Source organism: Euphorbia lathyris, chromosome 1 (assembly GCF_963576675.1).
Source record: "Euphorbia lathyris chromosome 1, ddEupLath1.1, whole genome shotgun sequence".
NCBI classification, from domain to species: domain Eukaryota; kingdom Viridiplantae; phylum Streptophyta; class Magnoliopsida; order Malpighiales; family Euphorbiaceae; genus Euphorbia; species Euphorbia lathyris.
In genome coordinates this window covers 1,126,210-1,147,435 of record NC_088910.1, presented here as the reverse complement: position 1 = coordinate 1,147,435, position 21,226 = coordinate 1,126,210, and the positions used below count along the sequence as shown (strand labels likewise).

The window sequence follows — 21,226 nt, the reverse complement described above, 5'->3', positions numbered from 1 at the left end:
GCATATTTCACTGAAACTAGGTTGTAAATGAGCCGTGTTCGGTTATAAACCTGATCATATTCAGGTCGAACCGAGTTTTTGGGCACGGTGAAGTTCTGCCCGAAACTTAGGTGATGTTTGATAAAACTGAAAATTAAGTTCTGAAAAAATAAGTGCCGAATATTATAAGTGTTGAAAGTATTGAATGGTTTAACTTTTATAAAAATATTAGTTGATAATGTTTAACTTAAAATGTTAAGTTAAATATTTTGACTTATCAAAATAAGTGATTTTTAACTTAATTAACTAATTTAAGTGGTGGACAAACAATCGTTATCAAACGCACTTAAATTAAATAAGTGTTTAACATTTTAATTTAAGTAATTAAGTGCTTTATCAAACAAGGCCTAAATTAAGAAGTTGACGTTCATGAACTACCTAGTTTCATAGGTTTCAAAATTAAACTATGTATTTTTATGTTAAAAAAATTTCAACAGTTCGGTCCAGTTTGGGGATTCAAGAATCTTTAGAATTGGATTGAACTTCGGGGATTTCTAAAAATGAATCTCCAGAATTGGATTGAAAATTCCGATCTGGTACAATTCGGAGATTCGGAGATTCGGTTCCGTTCCAATCCAGTACAGTTATTTGACGAGTCAAATAATAAAATACCTATACTTTTACCAAAAATAAATTAAAAATATAATTTACAAGATAATAAATATATAAAATTCTTAATCAAAATAAATAACATGTGTTTACAATATCAAATATTAGTTTCAATCTAAATAAAGTAATTAGTGAACCGAATTGCTAAAAAACAAATGGGTAACTAAGTTTCGAGATTAACAATTTTAACATCTTAATACACGCAAATCTTAAGAAATACACAACTTAAACTAAACAGTAACAAATTAAAGTACAATAGCAGAAAAACTTGACCAGATTCTAACGAGTTAAAATTCAATAACAGAAATCAAAATTTGACTAAAGCTAAACACTACCAAATTAGTTTATCTATTTTGATTGTCATATGTACATAAATTTTAGGATTTAACCAACAACCAAAAGAAATAGAAGGAGAAACAATACTTGAAACTGAAATTGCAAACAATTAGATTTCACTTCAGAGATGAAATTGAGAAGATGATGTCAGAACTAGGATTGTGATGAGCTAAAACTAGAATTTTAGAATATGAAGAAAAAGGAATGAGAACAAAAAAATAGAGAGAAGAATATAGAAAAAAAAAGACAAATTTCATTAACCAATTGCAGAATCAATTAGTACAAGCTGATTCTCTTAAATAGAAAACGGGACAAGGAAAGTATAGTTGGCCTAACATATCATCGCCCTAATAATTCTAACATATCTTAAATAAGAATAGGAAATATAACCGGCCTTAAATCACTCTAATAATTCTAACATACCTTAAACAAGAATAGGAAATACAACCTACCTTAAATAAAAAATAGGAAATACAACACTTCACTAAAAAAAAAAGGGGCGGCCCGATCGCACTACGCGTCCCGGCTGAGCGAGAGTCCAGGGAGGGTCCCACCACTTAATTAAAAAAAAGTAAAACTTCATATATAAAATATAAATTTAATATGATAAATCTTCAGTTCTTTCAATCCAATTCGGTCATGTCCAATCCAATTCGGTTATCGGTCCAGTTCTAGATAAGTTTGGTCCAAATTGGTCCAGTTCTTTGACAAAAAGTCAACAATCCAGTTCGGTCCAGTTCTTTGAAAATAGTCAACAGTTCGATCCAATTATGGATCTTTTTACTCGGATATTCGGTCCAATCCAGTTTCTACAAGATCTGTGCCCAGCCCTAGCTGATTATATTAGTTGTTAACTGATTACCTTTTTGGTTAACTATTTTGACTACCCGATTGTGTAAATTTGTTTGGTAAAACTTAGCTGATTGCTAATAGCTGTTTGAGTAAATGACAAATAAGAACATGATAAATCATTTATTTAGAGTTAAAAGGTAATAATTAGGGGTAAAAATGTCATTCAAAAGAGATTGAGTAATAAGCTTTTTCGAAATTAGTTTCTTTGGATCCAATAAGCTCTTTTAAACATCTCTTCACCAAACGTCACTATTAGAGGTTTGACTAGTCAAAACCTCTAAAATGGTTCAAATCTCTAATTTTACTCCAAAAGGCTTTTTACCAAACAAGACCGTAAGATATACTGAAACTAACAAACTGAATTTATCGCTCAATTGAAATTTTTATATTGGGTAAATAATTTATTAGTCCCTAGTTTTTACCTAACATACTGTTTAGTCCCTCTATTTTGAAAAACACATTATAAGGTCTCTAGCTTTTGCCAATATTAACCGTTTGGTCCTTTTGTCTAGTTTTTTTAGACTTGTAATCGTTATATTTTAGCATAAACAGATATATATAAAATAACAGAGTAATATGGTCAACTTGTATTGTACCGTAGTTGTCCTAAAAGCTAAGATATGTTCAGTTAAAAATCTAAAAAAAATAGATAAAAAGACCACAAGGTTAATATTGGCAAAAGATATGGATCTTAAAATGTACTTTTCAAAATAGGAGGACTAAACAGTGTGTTAGGTAAAAACTAGGGGACTAATAAATTATTTACCCTTTTATATTTTTCAATTTGGTTTTTATCTATATTTTGTAAAAAAAATTACTTTTGATTATTATTTGAGTTCTTCTAAACGAAATTTGGAGCTAAACTGTCACACCCGACCCTAAACGACCTCAATCGGCATCGGGCGTGAAATAGAAAGATCATAATCAATACTTAGGAGTCTCTAATTTATCCAAATATCATTTAATTACAATTGCAATACCAAAGTTCTAACCATAATGCTACAATAAGCAGCCAACTTCCAAATCTCGCATAATCGGTCAGTAACCTTCTCTATATCCTGTACTGTCTCACCTAAAAACATTAAAACATTTAAAAACATGAGACAAAAATCTCAATAAGAAACTATCAGCTATAAAAACCAACTTTACTTAACATAGCTACATATATACATTTATAAAGGGATTTAATCAAAACCTTATAAAATATACTCAAAACTTAAGTTCATAATATAGTCAAAGTACTAAACCAAAAACAAAAAATATATAATCTTGTATTCATTCTTGAGTTCAAAACCTTATATCAAAATCAATCATAACCGAAAACATAATCCAAATGAACTTAAAACATTGTATCCATCCTCAAGTTTCTCCCCTTAAGTATCAATCCATAACCACATATATAGTCGAAACGTCTCTTAACATTGCCTATCCCATATGGTCTTACCCAACACTTCGCTGCCATACCCAATAGGTCTTCAGACTGTGTACACAGGCCATATTTCTCACTAAATATGGTCTTTAAAATTAAATCCACCAGACCGGACTACTCTCAATGGATACCAAACATTTTATTCCATATATATATATATATAGATTGAAACCAAAAACATATATGTATATATGTATATACTTCACTTGATCATAATCAAGTTCACAAGTGTTCAATTCTCCAAAATATCAATCCTTAATCAAATAAAATTCCAAAGTTAATCAACCAACGAAACCTCAAATCAACATAACCAAATAAAATCTGTAATTCACATATAAACATAGTCAATAGTTCATTTAAACTATAATTTCACAATAAAAAGCAAGATCATGAAAAACCCCAATTTTAAAAACCCTAAGATGTCAATAAATGAAAATTCTTTGATTATATATATATATATCTATATCCATAAAACACAAAATATAGTTGATAGTTACTTACCTTGGTCACTAATTGAAGAAAACACAACCGATCGATTCGCCTCTAAATTCTGTCTAAGACATTTCCCTCCAAACACTGTCGAAACTCAAAAACTCTTCGGATAGGACTTAGATCTATGCATAAGGATGCTATGTTTCTAATTTCGAGTGATTCGAACGGTCGAATATCCGTAAATCAAAGAAACGGTGGAGAAACGGTCGAAGAACGGCGAAGAAAAGAAAACAGGAAAGAAAATAAAAGAAAATGGTGATCATATCACCTCTTCCAAATTTGGATATATATCCAAATTTGTAAAATATCCGATTTGGTCCTTCATCTTTATAGAATCTTTTAAACATTACCCTAAACTTTTAATTTACACATAAAACCCTCAAATTAACTTCAAACTTTTTCTATAACACCAAATAAAAATCATACCCCTAATAATTATAATATATTTTACTATCAAGGTATAAATTCTAGAAATTTAGACACGGACGTGACATAGACTCTCTATTAGCGGTCGAACTGGTTCTGAGTAATGAAGTCTCCTATCACAGGTACTATTGGCTTATTGACAAGTGTAAATCTCTTGTGAATCAAAACTGGGACGTCAGAGTGGTTCATACCTTTCGTGAAGGTAACAAAGCCGCTGACTGGATAGCGAAATCCGCAGGAACTATTCCCCTGGATATCACGAGTGGAGTGTGATAGGCTGCCTGCAGGCCTCCAAGATATCATTCTAGAAGATCAGATTGGAATGCTCGTGAGAAGGACCGAGCTTGAGACTAGTTGAAATGACTGTAATTCTCTTTTATCCTTTGTTCCTCCTTTCTGTTTGCTACTCGGGGTGATCCACCCTTCCTCTGTCACCAAAAAAAATAATCAAAATAAAGATTATATATAAATATATTATTTTCATTAGGTTTATTTATTTGTAATATTAAAATTTAGCCAATAATCAAAATAAAAAAATATTATCAAATAATGATAAAACAGAATCGAAATTTAATTTTAATTGAGAAAGAGATTCAATTGACATATTTAAAATATCCTGGGATCTAATTGATAGTTTAAAAAAATAGGGAGTCTAATTACTTTCGGAATAAAGGTTAAATATCTAATTAGTAACTTTAGAAAATTTAAGACCTAAAACCTTTATTTAAAGTTTTTTTATATAGTTTATCTGATTTCTCGATTTGAGGCTCGTCAGACACCTTTTAGGTGGATCCTCTCCCAATTAAAGCTTTCTGCATATGCTAGAATTCGAACTCGAGATCTAGATCTAGCTTAAGCGATTTGAGACTCTTAACCACTCAAAACCAACTTTAATAGGTAAAAAAAACTTTTATCTAAAGTTTATAATAGCTACCGAGTATTTTTATTAAATTATAGCAAGCCCTAATGTATGAGCCTCCTCCTCTGAACCCTAATGTTATGATGTCGCTCATTGGCATGCCCCTAGAGCCACCTGAACGTGGCAGAATGGACTCTCTTCAGTAAGATTGCTCGTCTCGTTCTTTTTGAGTTACTGTGATTGGTGATTTTGAGATGGGTTAATATAGAACTCGTATTGATTTGCATGCTAACATACCGAACTTTGTGCATATCGTTGAAGAAAATAGACTTAGGCCAAGGCTTTCAATTGCTCTGCAATTTAATAGAAGCTTGCCTAACACTAACAATCCCTTATTGTGAAACTTTTAATTAGTAATATCAGCTATATATCCCTGCAAAAATGTGCTCTTAAACTATGGAAACCAAAGGGAAATGTTGATTTGATGGATTTATGGCTTCCATCTTGTGCAATTCAGAACCAATAGGAGACAGAACGTGTCATAAGAGAGCGAGACTGATAAGTGCAAATTATACCTATTTATTTAGGGTGTTTAGATGTATTTTGGAGCCTAATTGTAGCTTTGATTAGCCTTAGTATCCACAATTTACCTTAATATTATAGACTTCCTGCTTTACTCGTGCATGTTTTCTGATTAAAGGAAAACAACCAAGAAGGAGGGCGAAAGGAGTGGGAGATGAAGTCACAAGAAGATCATCATGTTGGAAATCAAAATTTGTGTTTTCTAAGTTTCTATCATGCATGGGAACTCTGAAAGTTAGAATTTGTAACTAGCATTGAAACTAGTATTTTCAGTTGTTTTATCTATTTTTGACTGTTTTGTCTATTTGTGGTAGACTGTTTTGTCTGTTTATGCAGACTATTCTCAGCTGCTAATTTCCATGTACTTTTTTTGTTTGCTTTAGTATTTTATCATTTTCTTTATGTTTTTAAACCAAGCTTGGGGTGTTGTATGGATATCAAATTTTAGGGTCTAAGTCCAAACCAAACTTGAATTTTATTTTCCATTTTTAGCAAGTTGTTCTCTATGTTTTCTTTGAATTTCATTATGAATATGAGTGAGTAGTCAGCCATTCTGTGGGTTGAAGTCAGCCTTAAGCTGACGGTTGTAAGTTGATTTTCTCTTATTATGTGAATGAAAATATCATTTGATGATTGTTTAATGGGTTCTTTATACGTTATAGGAATAGCTAACCTATATTTCAACTGAATAATTGCAAGGAGACTCGGGTTATAAAATGGAAACACCATTAAACACGTGTTGTTAGGAATGGAGACATGAATAACCACATGGTTAGGGTTTTTGGCACTTAAACTCTTATAAAATGCTTTCCTTCTCTTAATGCTTAAGAATTATGTGAACATAATGAGACTTAGTTTGCATGTTTCTAAAGAATCTTTGGAACAAGAGACACCTGACTCAAGTAAGATTCATGAAAGATACATTAAATCTATGCTTTAATCTTATTCACATGCCTTAAAGAGAAATATGCTTGTCCACCGTCAGTTCTAGTTGTGCTTCTAGTCTATTCTTTATTATATTTTAGAAAACCCATCGAATTTGCATACTACAAGATATTGTCTCTCCACCACAACAACCTTTCAGGTCTCATATCGGGCCTAGTAACCATGCTGAGTATTTCGAGGAGAACCATGCTCGCTATCTAGTGGGGTGTTAGGCATGAAATTGACTACGTTTAACCTGATATTTTTAAGGGATTTGGGTGTTATTTATGCTATATGGCAAAGAATAAGGACTGATTTGTGTCTTTATGCAGATTAGTGAAGATAAATGCTAAACTCGCTGGAAACAACTTGTTTCGCTACGGCCAAAGAGGAGTGGAGCCTCTATTATGTCCAGCGGTCAAACACCGGATTATCCAATGACGGACAGCGACAGATCAGAGGTGGCAGAGGCAGAGATAGAGCAGCAGGTGGAGAAGTGCAGAGGCGACATTACCGAAAGAAGCATGATGACATGAAATATCAACCCCTTGAGTGTTCAAGGGTCAAACGATCTTTAATCATTTTAGTTATTTTGTCTTAGTTTTTAGTTGACTTATTTTCTGGAAAGGTACGAAGGTTGTACCATTTTTGCCCCTGTCTTTCTCCTTTAAGTAGACGTAGCAAAGGAGAGATAGGGAGTTCGGAACTTTTATTAATTTTTAGAAGTAGAATAGTTGTCTGTAAAAAGAAAGGAAGAGAGCTCTAATGGAGTCTATTAACGTTTCAAGAACTACCGATTACTCACTGCTCAATATGAGTGAGTAGTCTATTTTGAATAGGCACGGCCAGGCCGAGCCGGTAATGTAATTTTTACATCGTTTTAATGAATATTAGTATTTTGTCAATGCTGTGATTGATGAGGATTTAACTTTCATGCCTCGACATTTATGCATGTGTTAGATGGATGTTAGGACACTTCTTACATCTTCACTGATATCTCTATTAATCTCCCAACCTCGAAGCTGACCAGTTAGATGGTTGTGTCAAGGGTTTTCTTAATCAGAAATGCAGTTTTGTTCTTAATGTAAGAAAGAACGTATCTTTAGGACGCTAAAGGTTCTAGTAATTCTTAGGAGCTTGAGAACACACGAAAGGATTGAGTAAGGGGGAGAAATCGGGTTCTCCTCGGTTTTAATTCAAAGTTTGAACAATTTAATTATGCATTCCCTTTTTCTTTTGTTTTTGTTTTCTTTTATTATTTTGGTTAAATTGAATTCTAATCTCGTTTGTTTATTTGCGTTGTCAAACTTTGTTCCCCCACGCTTTATAAAAAAAAAACGAATTTCGCCCAACCCGGGCGAGTTAGGCAATGCCCAGCTCGCCGGGCTGGTCGGCCGAGTCAGCCGGCTCGACCGACACGGGCTGTTCGGGATTTTAGAAATCCCGAATCAAAAAAAAGAAAGAAAGAAGAAAGAATAAATAAAAGAAAAAGAAAAGAGAAAAGAATAAGAAAAAGAGGGGGGTGACTCATCATCCCCTTCCCCACCTTCTTCTTCCCTTCTCTCTTCTTTCTTTTATTCCATTCTTTCTTTCTTCCCTTCTCCTTCTCCTTTTGCTTCTTCAAAAACCTAACCCCCCAATTCCACCATTCTAACCCGAATTCAAGATATAAGGTATGAATCTTTACCTATTTTTGATTTCTAACATGTTTCTAGGCTTAGATTTTAGCTTAGGGTGATAATTTTTTAGATTTAAGAAAAACCTAAGTTTTAGGTTTCTCTCTCTTTTCTCAAATAAATCTCTTGTTTGCTTTTAAATTCTTGATTTCCTTGCAATTTATGTTGACATAATGATTAATTTATAGTTTGGGTGTGATTTCTATTCTCAATTTGTGGATATTTGGAGAAATTGCTCAATTTGGGCAAAATCCCCATTTTAGCTCAAAGTTCAACTATTCAAATTATAGTTAGAAACTTGTCAATAGAGTTATGAATTGCATTCTTACCATGTTTTAGTCATTGGGTATCTCCAATTTTGCATGAATTTGTAGATTACGGGTAAAACACTTAGGGACCAAATACTTATGGTTTTAGTCCCTAAAGTTCCTAAAGCTATGGTTTATGCCTATGAATGGTTTATTTGGGGGTTTATGTTAAAAATTGTAAATATGTCCTAACTTTCCCATTTTTGGTCTATTCCTCAGGAACTATGGGTAGGAAAGGCAAAGCCAATGTCGTCATCGAGAATGAAGCCGAATCTGAGGTCGAGTTCGACGAAAGCCTCCAAGCTAAGTATGATCCACCCTTTGGTCTTATTGATGAACGTGAGGGGATATTGTACGATAGATTTTCCAAGCAAGATCTTGCTACACACATAGTTGTTGATCAAACTTATTTATCGAGTATAGGTTTAAAAAAGGATTTCAATGAAATCCTCAAATTCCACGGCTGGTATAGACTAGCCACAAAACAGACTCCAGTTTATCACAACTTTACTATGGAATTTTTGACCACTTGGAAAAAAGAGCTACCCTTGGGCGGTGGGAAGCATTCTTTTAGACTAAACGGTAAACCTTACCGTCTCGATGATACCACACTAGCAGCCCTAATGGGAGTCTATAACAACCCAGAGGCAATCTCAGACTTTGAGAAACCTATAACAAAAGATATGGCTTGGGAACAATTGACAGGCATATCAGACTTTGACTCCCAGACTGCTAGCCCAGTCGCTCTCCTAGACCCACTTCTCAACCTTGTTCACAAATTTGTGGCCCACAACTTATTGGGCAAAAACGAGAGCAATAAAATCTCAAAGACAGAATTGCTCATACTATGGTGTGTGGCCAACCACAAACACGTGAATAATGTCAATACCATATTTGAAGGCTTCTCAAGCCAAACGAGTAGGAAACGCGGTTCCCTGGGTCTTGGGCACTTAGTTACCAACCTACTTGAGAGCCAATTCAAAAATTTGGACAATCCCGAAATTGCTGTTTACCCTACTTTGCTTAACTCCAAGTTTTTGGGGAAATCTACTTTTCATGAAGTCTTAAACAGGAACCCAACCGGAGGAGCAAGCTCTAGCAGAGGGGGACGGAAAAGAGCACGAATTCCACCACAGCATAGGGACGAGGGACCTGAGGAAGAAGAACCTGTGACAGCAGGAGACCAAAGGGAACACCAAGCGCCGGGGACGGAGGCCCAATTCCAAGCCATCAACACCATGATGGCAGAAATGCGAGATCTTAACCTACGGACCTTTAACACTGTTCAACAGATGGACCAACGGTTCACCAACTTTGAGCAGAATATGGACCGAAGGCTTTCGGGTCTTGAATACATAGCGGCAGATTACTGCGAGCGCTACAACATGCCTTGGCCATACCCCCCGGCCGATCAGTAAGTTGTCTTCTCCACCCTAACTCTTTACACTCGTACTTCATGATTTGTGATGCAATGTTGGAACTTATTGCATATTTTTAGTGTGAGGAGGAGGGGTAGACAAACTTACAAAAATTGTATAAATTTTTAATTTTTGTTGCGTCGTGTCTAGTTTAGTTTAGCATTTTTGGGTTTTATTTATGTTTTTGCATGTTTAGGACCTAAAACCGTGAACCTCCTTCGAATCTAAACTTCGTTATTTGTCTTTGAGGGCTGAGAACCGAATCTAAAATTGCATGACAACTAGTTTAGGTGTAGGACACAACTCTTGTATCTGTAAAAGCATGAGCTAAAGTTTGCAATTAGACCCTACTTTTGAAGAAATGCTAAAATCATTACTTAGGTAGATAACTTAAGAATTGAAGGCATGTGACATTAAACTTGAGTTTGGGGAAAACTAGTAAACACAAAATTGAAACCCAAAGAATTGTGAGTTGAATTTGAGCCTAAGAGCGAACATCAAAAAGCTCTTTTTCTTGACATTTTTGTGTGAATGCTTTGACTTGTGGAAGATTACAGATTTTGCACCTAATACTGTGTTGAACCTACATGCAATGGTTTGAGATGATAAACGATGAATCAGCCTCATTAGAATTAACCCTTTTCTTTACCTTATTTTTTCTTTTTCATCCACTCTAGGAAGCCCCTTTGAGCCTACATTTTTGTAGTTTATAGATTTTTCTTTCGTTCTAACCTATTTTTGCAAACCACAACTTGGTTTGCTATTTAACCCAATTTATTTTGCAAAGCTCAATTAGAGCCTTTGTTTTCTAGCGCTTTATCTTTGTTTATGGCATTACAGTAGCAAGCCAAAAGGCTAAGAAGTGAATGAGCATCAGTATCCCAAAAATCAAAAAAAAAGAAGAGAAAAACAGAAAAAGAAAAAAGAAAAGAAAAGGGACGAACAAAAGGGAAGAACTTCATTCCCCAGTTCTTAAAAAAATCAAAAACGTCTCAAGGAAACATCCCAAAAAGAAAATAATAAGGGATGAATAAAAAGCTCAGTCACTTTATATTTGCTAAAGCCATTTAAACTTTGTTTTTGTAGCGCTAGAACTAATAACCCTTGTTGTACCTTTAACCCTCTAACCACATTACAACCCCGATTAGAGGCTGTTTTTGATATCATCGGAATCATATAGCATAGTAGAGGAACGCGGATGAACGTGCAAAATCAACGTAATCCTAAGCAATAACATAAGCCGAGAGTAAACACATTAGCCACCAAAAATTGTGTGAAATGAGTGAACTACCTATGGTGAGGTGTTTTACTTAGCGATCCCCTCAAGCTCGTTTAATTGAACATGACCCATGATAATTGAAATGCGGCTTTTGGATATCGTGTCTCTACTTTGTATTTCCGAATGCATGTATTTACAGATGCTCGAAATTGTGTCAAGCACCTAGTCAAACCGGGAGGTTTTCTGGCTTGCTTGTGATGGCGGGTTTAGTTTTTTAGTTTACTTAGGGACAAGTAAAGTTTTAAGTGCGAGGAGGTTTGATAGGGGTCAAAAACCCCTATCTTTGGGTACGGTTTTAGGACGGGTTTTAGAGTTATTTAGTTAATAAGCGAGCAATTCTCGCATTTAAATGCTTTTGTGTGAGTTAGTTAGAAATTGGGAACGTTCTATTTACTTTTCGTCGTTTGGGCTCATTTTATGATCAATTTAAGCAAATACGGCCGAAATAGCATGCATAGTATAATTCTGTTATCTTTTGAAGCTAATTGGTCCGTCAAAAGACGCACCAAACGAAGCGTTTGCTCAAAATAAGCGATTGACGGATCAATTTAGCTTTCGGACTAATGTTATCTGGAGTTTCTATACGTGCGCAGGTGTAAGTTCGGGCGAAAAAGGACATAAAGGATACTCGGCAAGAATCGGGCGCGTTCCGGGCGAAAACGCTCGGCGAGCAGGGCCCCGTGGGCCATTTCTGCTCGCCGAGCAGGCCACCAGGCGCCTGCTCGGCGAGCAGCCCTGCGGGAATTGGTCAAAAAGACCAATTCCGCCCCCACGAAGCCACGATTGGCCCCACGTCTTCCTACACCAATAAGGACACGAAAATAGGTCAACACGAGGCCCGAGCCGCGTCTATAAATAGGATTTTTCTATTGTAATTTAGACATCTTTCGTTTTTGTAAATTATCTTAGCTTTCCCCTTGTAATTCCTCTCCATCTCCTCCATCTTCTCCAACTTCCATTGAAGCTCCTTCAAAGCTTTTTTTCGAGGAATTATCAAGGTCCGTCCTTAAGATTAAGTCGCCGGCTGCAGAGTAAACAGGTTCCCTGAAAGGGATTTTTGTATCTCCTTTTATCTTTCCTTGTTTGTACTCTTTGATACAGTTGCCGAACTTGACTTATTGTATCTTGTGAAAATTATCTTCGCCTTTAATAATAATTTAGCTCTTGTTTTGTTCTATGATTATTTGTTTAATCTCTGTCTTACGCTTTATTCAATTGGTTTAACTCATTCAAAAGCCCCAAAATCTAATAGGCACATATTGCGAGCTGAATCTGACCTAGTCAGAGCCTAGGAGATTGACGACCTCTTAGTTGATTAAGCGCCAATTTACTGAGCCTTAGACCTAGTTTCGGCCTTAGGGAATCACGCGTTAGGAACCTCAGGAGGGTAAGTAGGGTTAATCGCCTTGAATACAAGTGACTCAGATTAGGTTTTTATTCAATGGACTTGATAATCTATCTTCATTATTATCGTTCATACCATGTTCCTTCGGATAATTGCATTAATGAAAGATCAATTAGGGGTAGAGTAACTTAGTTAGGCGTAGAATAACTTAGCTAGAATTAGATAACTTAGTTAGAATCAGATAACTTAGCTAGGATTAGTATAATTCAACCTAGGAGTAGATTAATTCAAACAAACCAACTCAAAACCCCCTAAGCCTAGATAACATCCGAGATCGAGTAGCTCGGTACTTGCAGAAATAAATCCTGTGGACGATAACCTGGACTTAAACCAGAAATTTATTACTTGATAACGACGGGGTACACTTATCCCTTAGTGAGTTCTCATCTAACCTTAGGTGAGGGCGCATCAAACGCCTACTAGCGCTCATGTTAATACTAATGCTGGTACGCCCTCGAAAGAGGATGGCATTCCTGCCACTGTGGATAGAGAGGTTAACTCCTCTCTTTCCCAACCCGCCTGATCTGTCCAAATTGTCACTGTCCTAGCATCTGGTAACCTCTAACACCCTTACTCTATCATGTTTTGCTCTGCATGAATATTTATGCTTTCACTTATCTACAATCTACTGTCGTGTTAATAACATTGAGGACAATGTTTGGTTTTCATTTGGGGGTGGGGATTGTGTATCACAATTTATGCGGGCATGACATGATAAATGCTTTAAATTTTGTTTGTTTAATTAGTAATTTGATGTAGAACAAATATCCCTTGAGAATCTCTGTTGCATATATCCTCGGTAATTATTGTGATAATTGTGTTCATTTTCTCTTCTGCCTATTTATTCACCATCTAGTAAATTGTTTTGTGTTCAGCGGGAATCAAAGAACGGACTGTGCATGTTTTGATGTAGTAGTTTAGTGTTACTTGCTTGTTTGCATTTTGTGTCCCCAAATCAGGAAGTTCCAAAAAATTTTAAATTTTTAATTCCTCTTTCAAAATTAGTAACCCTTGCCTTACTGCATTTCCCCAAATATAGTGAGAACTTGAGCTTAAGAATGCATCTATGGTATGCATTGTTTCTTTTCTGAGTGGGCCAGCGCTCACTATATTTAGGGAGAATTTGCCTTGGTGTCCTGTTGATATGGTGATTGGTTCTGACTCTCATAGGAGGAAAAAGGCATTTAGTTACCCTCTCCACTACACAAAAGACACTTGTGCTTTGCACTCCAATGATTAGGATAACCAAGTCGAGCCATGACCTGATTTTTCTGAAGAACCACGAATGATAGCCCTCTCCCTTCACTTAAAACTCTAAAACACCCCGAATTCTGTCTTATGCTTCGAAAAGCCAATCGTTTAAAATAGAGAGTTCGGAACTTTTATTAATTTTTAGAAGTAGAATAGTTGTCTGTAAAAAGAAAGGAATAGAGCTCTAATGGAGTCTCTTAACGTTTCAAGAACTACCGATTACTCACTGCTCAATATGAGTGAGTAGTCTATTATGAATGGGCATGGCCAGGCCGAGCCGGTAATGTAAGTTTTACATCGTTTTAATGAATATTAGTATTTTGTCAATTTTGTGATTGATGAGGATTTAACTTTCATGCCTCGGCATTTATGCATGTGTTAGATGGATGTTAGGACACTGCTTACATCTTCACTGATATCTCTATTATTCTCCCAACCTCGAAGCTGACCAGTTAGATGGTTGTGTCAAGGGTTTTCTTAATCAGAAATGCAGTTTTGTTCTTAATGCAAGAAAGAACGTATCTTTAGGACGCTAAAGGTTCTAGTAATTCTTAGGAGCTTGAGAACACACGAAAGTTGACTCAAGCTCATGTCAAAACTGATACTTTGGCTTCATTGGCATTATCTTGTATTCATTGGAATGTTGTAAGGCTTAGCACAACCTGTTCGGCAGTGTCGAGCCTGTTTTATTTTCTAAATCATTACCAAGTTATCTTATTTCTCACTGCATCAGCCCTCTTACATCTTACGAAACCAACATCACACAATCAAATCAAAAAGGAGAAAACTTGTTTGACACACACACGTTGTTTAGCAACAATTTCTGATATACATTTGAATCTCAATCCCTATGGAGACGATACTTAACTTATCACTTTATTACTTGTATCTAGTGCACTTGCTAGAGTCTCATCTTAGGACAACATGGGGCAATAGGAAAGGGGTGGTTTTAACATTCCTCGGATGCCAAATGCATGAGCAGGCTCGATGCCTGACGTTGGTGACACACAACAAATAAGAAACATGGTGTAGAAGATTTATGCACTAGTCAGGAAAGTGTACCGTCCTAAATTTCAGAAGGTGTATCCTCGGAAGTATGATCATCAGTACCTTTTATCCTATAATTTTAGGATTCCTAACTTCACTTTGTGTTTAGGAGAAGAAAGTCAATCTACCGTGGAACACAATGCATATTTTACCTTTCAGTGTAGTAAGTTAGAAACTAACTTTGGCATGCTGCGTTTTTGCTTGTTTTATGGTTCACTTACAAGTCCTGCATTTTCTTGGTACACCACACTGCCAGGGGAGTCAAATCATGAATGGGAGAAAATGAGAAAGCTTTTCCATGCCCAAGTTTATCGCATGAAGCTTGAGGTATGTGTTGCTAAACTATCTCGTATGATGCAATGCCAAGGTGAGCAGGTTGAAAATTTTATTAGTAGATTTAAGAAAATGAGGCATCATTGGCGAATTAATATTCCTGAAATTGAGTTTGTGAAAATTGCACAAAGAGGTTTAGAATTTGAAAAACGTAAAAATTTCAAGGGATTGATTTTCATGACTATTATGAGCTTGTTGCAGAAGTTTTTGAATATGAGAAGCTTATGAGAGAACATCATCGCTGAAAGAAGAATACCATAGGGATTTACCATGGTGACGTGCAAACTCACGAGATCGCCATTGTTGATTTAACCAACACTGAATCTCAAATTTGTGCAATTTTGGTGAAAAATCCTAAAGCTTTGGAGGTGGTCAAAAGGTGTTCAGTGACCTAATATACCTTTGACGTATCAAAGACGGAAGAAATTTTTTATTACCTATTAAATGAGGAATTCATCACCTTGCCATACGGACACTTTATCCCATCAAAGGAAGAAATATAAGGAAAAGACTACTGTAAGTACCATGATAGTTGGAATCATAATACTCGAGTATGTTTTGGTTTTAGAAATATTGTGCATGATAGGATAAGTAGAGGGGTGCTTCAATTCCCCGGGAAAAAGGAAAGTATGTTGATAGATGATGACCTTTTTCCCAACAGTTAGTATGATCCACGCCACTTCATTAGAGTGGGGGCAAGGAAAAATATTTTCCTAGCCCAAGAACTCGACAGGTCTGGAAGGCCGAGGAAAGTTGAATCAATAGCAAAGCCAGAGGGAAGGCCGAGGAAACAACAGAACACGAAGAAGAAAACCACACCACAATAACGACCGCGTTTGGATTCAATGTCGATTATTTGTGTAATTTTGGTATTTGGTTCGGTGAACTGATGCAAATCAAAACTTTTGAGAGTGGACATTGAATATATAATATAAATGTAATAAAATAGGAAAAATAACGCTGTTTGTGGGAATCGAACCCACGACCACATGGTTAAAAGCCATGCGCTCTACCAGCTGAGCTAAGACGGCAACACATTATAAGATTATTCAAACATAACACGAAGAAGAAAACCATGCCATAACAGCGACCGTGTTTTGTGACACTTATCGGTATTTGTGTATTCGATTCGGTTTTGAATCGATGCACATCAAAGCTTTTAAGAGTGGACAATGAATATAATATATAAATATAATAAAATAGGAAAAATAACGCCGTCTGTGGGAATCGAACCCACGACCACATGGTTAAAAGCCATGCGCTCTACCAGCTGAGCTAAGACGGCAACACATTATAAGATTATTTAAACATAACACGAAGAAGAAAACCACGCCATAACAACGACCGTGTTTTGTGACACTTATCTTATTTGTGTATTTGATTCGGTTTTGAACCGATGCACATCAAAGCTTTTAAGAGTGGACAATGAATATAATATATAAATATAATAAAATAGGAAAAATAACGCCGTTTGTGAGAATCGAACCCACAACCACATGGTTAAAAGCCATGCGCTCTACCAACTGAGCTAAGACAGCAACATATCATATGATTATTCAAAATCTATACAGCAAACAACAATAACAACAAAGCCTTAGTCCCAAAATGATTCAGGGTTGGCTAACATGAATCGTCATACGGAATCGTGAAATCAAGTCGTGTCAGCAACATAAATTCTCTCCTTCCACTCCGTCCTATTCACTGTCATATTTTCCTCAATCCCCAATAAACTTATATCTCCCTTAATCACCCTCTTCCAAGTTTGCTTAGGACTTCCCTTACCCTTCACCATTGCATTCCTTTTCCACTCTTTAATCCTCCTAACTGGCGCATCAAATGCTCTTCGTCTTACATGGCCAAACCACCTTAGTCAATTTTTCCTCATTTTATACTCAATAGATGTAACCCCTACTTTCGTCCTAATTATTTCATTCCTCACCCAATCCTTTCTCGTTTGGCCACACATCCACCACAAAATATGCATCTCTTCCACTAACATCTTATGAATGTGATAGTGTTTCACTGCCCAACATTCTGTACCATATAATAACGAGGTCTAATTATCGTTTGATAGAATTTTCCCTTCAATCTATTAGGCATCTTAGGATCGGAAAGGAAACTTGTAGCACTCTTCCACTCCAACCAACCATATTTAATCCTATGAGCAACATCTCCATCCAATTCTCCATTCGTTTGCATAATAGACGCTAAATAACAGAAGCAATATGAGCCCTGTTATTCATTTTCTTATACATCTCCTACTTCGAAAATCAAGCACCAATACTTTATGTTGATTTATCGTACTCTCACCAGGGATCACCTTACAATCAATATAATTTTTTCTTCAAGCACTCCTTACTATGAAGATTCAATTTGGCTCGCATTAACGTCACTCCGATAAGTCACTAAATGGGAGGTTCTTTTCATAAACCAAATGTTTATGATACTCAAGTCATAGGCTAATGCGGATTCCAGAATATCATTTTTTGCTTCATTCCTATCTCTAAAACCAAAACATCCATTGACACTATCAAACCCATCTCACCTAAAACCCACATCTCCATTGAGGTCACCACCCAGTATCATCTTCTCATCCCTACGAACATGTTGCACCACTTCCTCCAAGTCTTCCCAAAAAGCTTGTCTTATAGAGGCATCCAATCCTATTTGTGGTGTATATGTACTTATGATATTCACAATCGCATTCCTATCACAAGATTAATACCCATAATTCGATCGCTCTTTCTAGACACCACTACTACATCATCAATATACTCTTGATCAATGAGAATACTATTGAAACACCTTTCCACGAGATTTTGATTTGACAAAATTATTTAAGTTAATCCATGATTAAGGGACAATTAAATTTAAGTGCTTTGATTTAATTGTACTAATATGTTTGTCCAATGTTGAGTATAAATATAAATACAAATGGAAATAAAAAGTAATACAGGACGAAGTCAGCATGAGAATACAGCACAAGCTGAGTGGAGTGTAACTCGGCATGATAGAAGATCTTCAGAATAAAAGCCTAAAGATCAAACAAATCAACGAAGCTGAGTGGAACGCAACTCAGTATCAAAAGTAGAAAAGTCTTCTTGAGAACTGTCTTGCAGAACGAAGCTGACCATGGAAGCTAAGTAAAAGAGAACTCAGTATTTATTTTAGCAACAAATCCGACAACTGTCTGCACCAATAATAGAAACCTTGGAATTACGCAAAATCCAATTTCAAGATGCATGGGTCAATTGTTCTTTTGCTAAAAGACAAACTGGCACAAAAAGACGAAACCTGCGAGAAGAAGACAAACCTGACGACTGCTGAATTCAGACGACAAGATTGGCCTGCAAAACTGAAGCTGACCAGAACTTGTCTTAAAAAGGAGCCGTTTGGATCAACGGACAAATCCAAGATTCAAATCATTTCTGCTTCAGACCTCAACTATAAAAGGACATGATCATTCTTGGATCAGTAGCTGAATACAACAAGAGAGACAAATATACAAACAAAGCACATCAAAACAAAAAGAGATCTTACACCAATTTTCTATACTTGTGTAAAAGCTAGATTGATTTTTGTAATCATCTAAGGTGTTCTTCATCTGAAAAGAACAAACTTGTATCAATTGTAAATTGAGAGTGTTGTGCTGAGTGTTTGGTTTTAAATACTCAGTGGTAGAGAAATATAAGTGTTCGGTTATAGCACTTAGTAGGAGTTGAATAGACGAATAGAGGAAGGTACTCTTGCATATTCAACTGCCTTATAAACGGTTTGTGCTCTGCCTTTAAAGAGCTCAGTATTGGATTTAGAAAGCCCAGAGGGACTCTGGGGACTGGATGTAGGCAGAGAGGCCGAATCAGGATAAGTCGTGCTGAGTAATCTCTAACTCTCTCTCAATATATATATATATATATATATATATATATATCTGTATGTGTTGCTTGTTATATTTACTCGACATATAAATTGTTTAAACTAACACTGAGTAAATAAGAGTGCTGAGTTGGAAGCTGACCACAAAAGTGTCAATTTTCAACTCATATGTAAAACAGTTATAGTCAACATCTGACTAAAGCTGTCTTACGCTACAATTGGCCGTGCTGACCAAAGCTGAGTTAATAAACTCAAGAAATTATATTAAGTTAGCAAAATTAAATTTGGAAAAAGTTAGATTAGTTCCTAACCCCCCCCCCCTTGGAACTAATCACACGGGACCAACAAGTGGTATCAGAGCTTAATAGCTCACTATTCAAAGATTTAACAATCTTGAGCTGATCCCGATAAATGGCTGAGAACAGCACTCGTTTCCTTCCAGGGAACCAAACAACACAGATACTCCCAAAGGGATTATCAATTAGTCAGTCTCCCCGATTCTTTGGATCTAATTATACATTCTGGAAGAATAGGATGAAGAACTTTATTCAAGCCACAAATATGAGTGCATGGCTTGCAATAGTTCAAGGCCCATATGTGCCTTATAAAACTGTTGACAATGAGAAAATTGTTAAGAGTGAAACTGAGTGGTCAGAAGATGACCTAAAAAAATTACAAAACAATGCTTCGGCTATCAATATGTTTCACTGTGCGTTAGATGCTGCAGAATACAATAAGATTTCAGGTTGCGAGTCAGCACATTAGATTTGGAAAAAGCTTGAAGTCACCTATGAAGGTACAAGAAAGGTCAAGGAATCAAAGGTGAACCAACATATGAGATTATACGAGCTATTCGAGATGAACGACAATGAGGACATCTCTGGAATGAACGCTAGATTCACCAACATCATAAATGAGCTAAAGAGGCTCGGCAAGAACTTCACTGAAGAAGAGCAGGTGAAGAAAATCCTGAGAAGCTTATGATGCGTGTCACCTAGTAGTGTTCTTTTTTAACGACGAAATGTATATTACGATGATTGCGCTATGACTATGAATGTGGTCTTTCTAAGTGCTTTGTATCTACTAGATATCACTACTTAGGGGTAAGTGTACCCCGTCGTATCAAGTAATAATCTGGTTAAGACCGGGTATCGAATCCATGGGATTTATAACTGCAAGTATTAAACGACTCAGTTTTATACGTTATTTAAGCGGTGAATACTTTGGGGTTGATGTGGTAACCAACTACAAACTATTCCTAACTACGTGTGAGGCGAATTTATGTAACGAAACTCTATGAAGCGAGATGGATGCGATAAGTTATAATTATGATAAATAATGACTTCTAATGTTTATACGGTTAATGGTTTGTTCTTGCAAAGACGACTACGTGTAGAGTAACCGACCCGTGAAGTACTTAGACTACGTGGTTCCTAGTCAAGGCGTGTCTAATGCTTGGGACCAGAAATTAGGGCCCGTAAGTTCCGTGGCTTGTCAATTCCTACAGTTTCCAGTTTGTCACTTCCGGTAAGGCAACACCCATATGAATCCCTAAAAATAGCCCGAATGGCGTCCGTAGTCGCGTTCTCCTACACAACAATCAATTATAAATATCAAAACAAGTAACAAACATCAACACATATATAGAAAATAAAATTATGAATCATAAATTATAAATATGGAAAGTGTAAATATGGATTACAAACAAGCCTAGTACATAGGATGAGATCAAGCTAATTAGCAAGTGTAAAGGGAAGAATCCACCCTCGGAACTAGCTAACCGGACTCAAAAGCCGTCTCTAAGGACTTGAATGGTGGAGCTCTCGAGTTTGGTGTGCGGAGATGGAGCGGGACTTTGATGAAATGTCGGGAGCAACGGACAAGCTCTCGAGATGGAAGAGTTTAGTTACACAAAGCCTAAACACAAATCTAAACTACAACACTCAAAACAAGTATAGTTTTTGCTCTCTCTACAATATGGTATCCCAAATAAGTGCTTAGACACTCTTATTTATAGATTAAGCTAGGGGCAAGATTGTAATTCCATAAGGTGCAAGCATGGAGGAACATTATTTTGTGCAGAAA

At 36.1% G+C, this 21,226-nt stretch overlaps 3 non-coding genes across 3 annotated transcripts; all 3 read right to left on the bottom strand.

Annotated features, from left to right (window-relative positions):
- Positions 1-16,223: 16,223 nt before the first annotated feature.
- On the bottom strand, positions 16,224-16,296 carry TRNAK-UUU (transfer RNA lysine (anticodon UUU)). The gene has a single exon. It is a non-coding gene; the product is annotated as a tRNA-Lys (tRNA).
- A 181-nt stretch (positions 16,297-16,477) lies between these two features.
- On the bottom strand, positions 16,478-16,550 carry TRNAK-UUU (transfer RNA lysine (anticodon UUU)). Its single transcript has one exon. It is a non-coding gene; the product is annotated as a tRNA-Lys (tRNA).
- Positions 16,551-16,730: 180 nt separating this feature from the next.
- On the bottom strand, positions 16,731-16,803 carry TRNAK-UUU (transfer RNA lysine (anticodon UUU)). Its single transcript has one exon. It is a non-coding gene; the product is annotated as a tRNA-Lys (tRNA).
- Between the last annotated feature and the right edge of the window lie 4,423 nt (positions 16,804-21,226).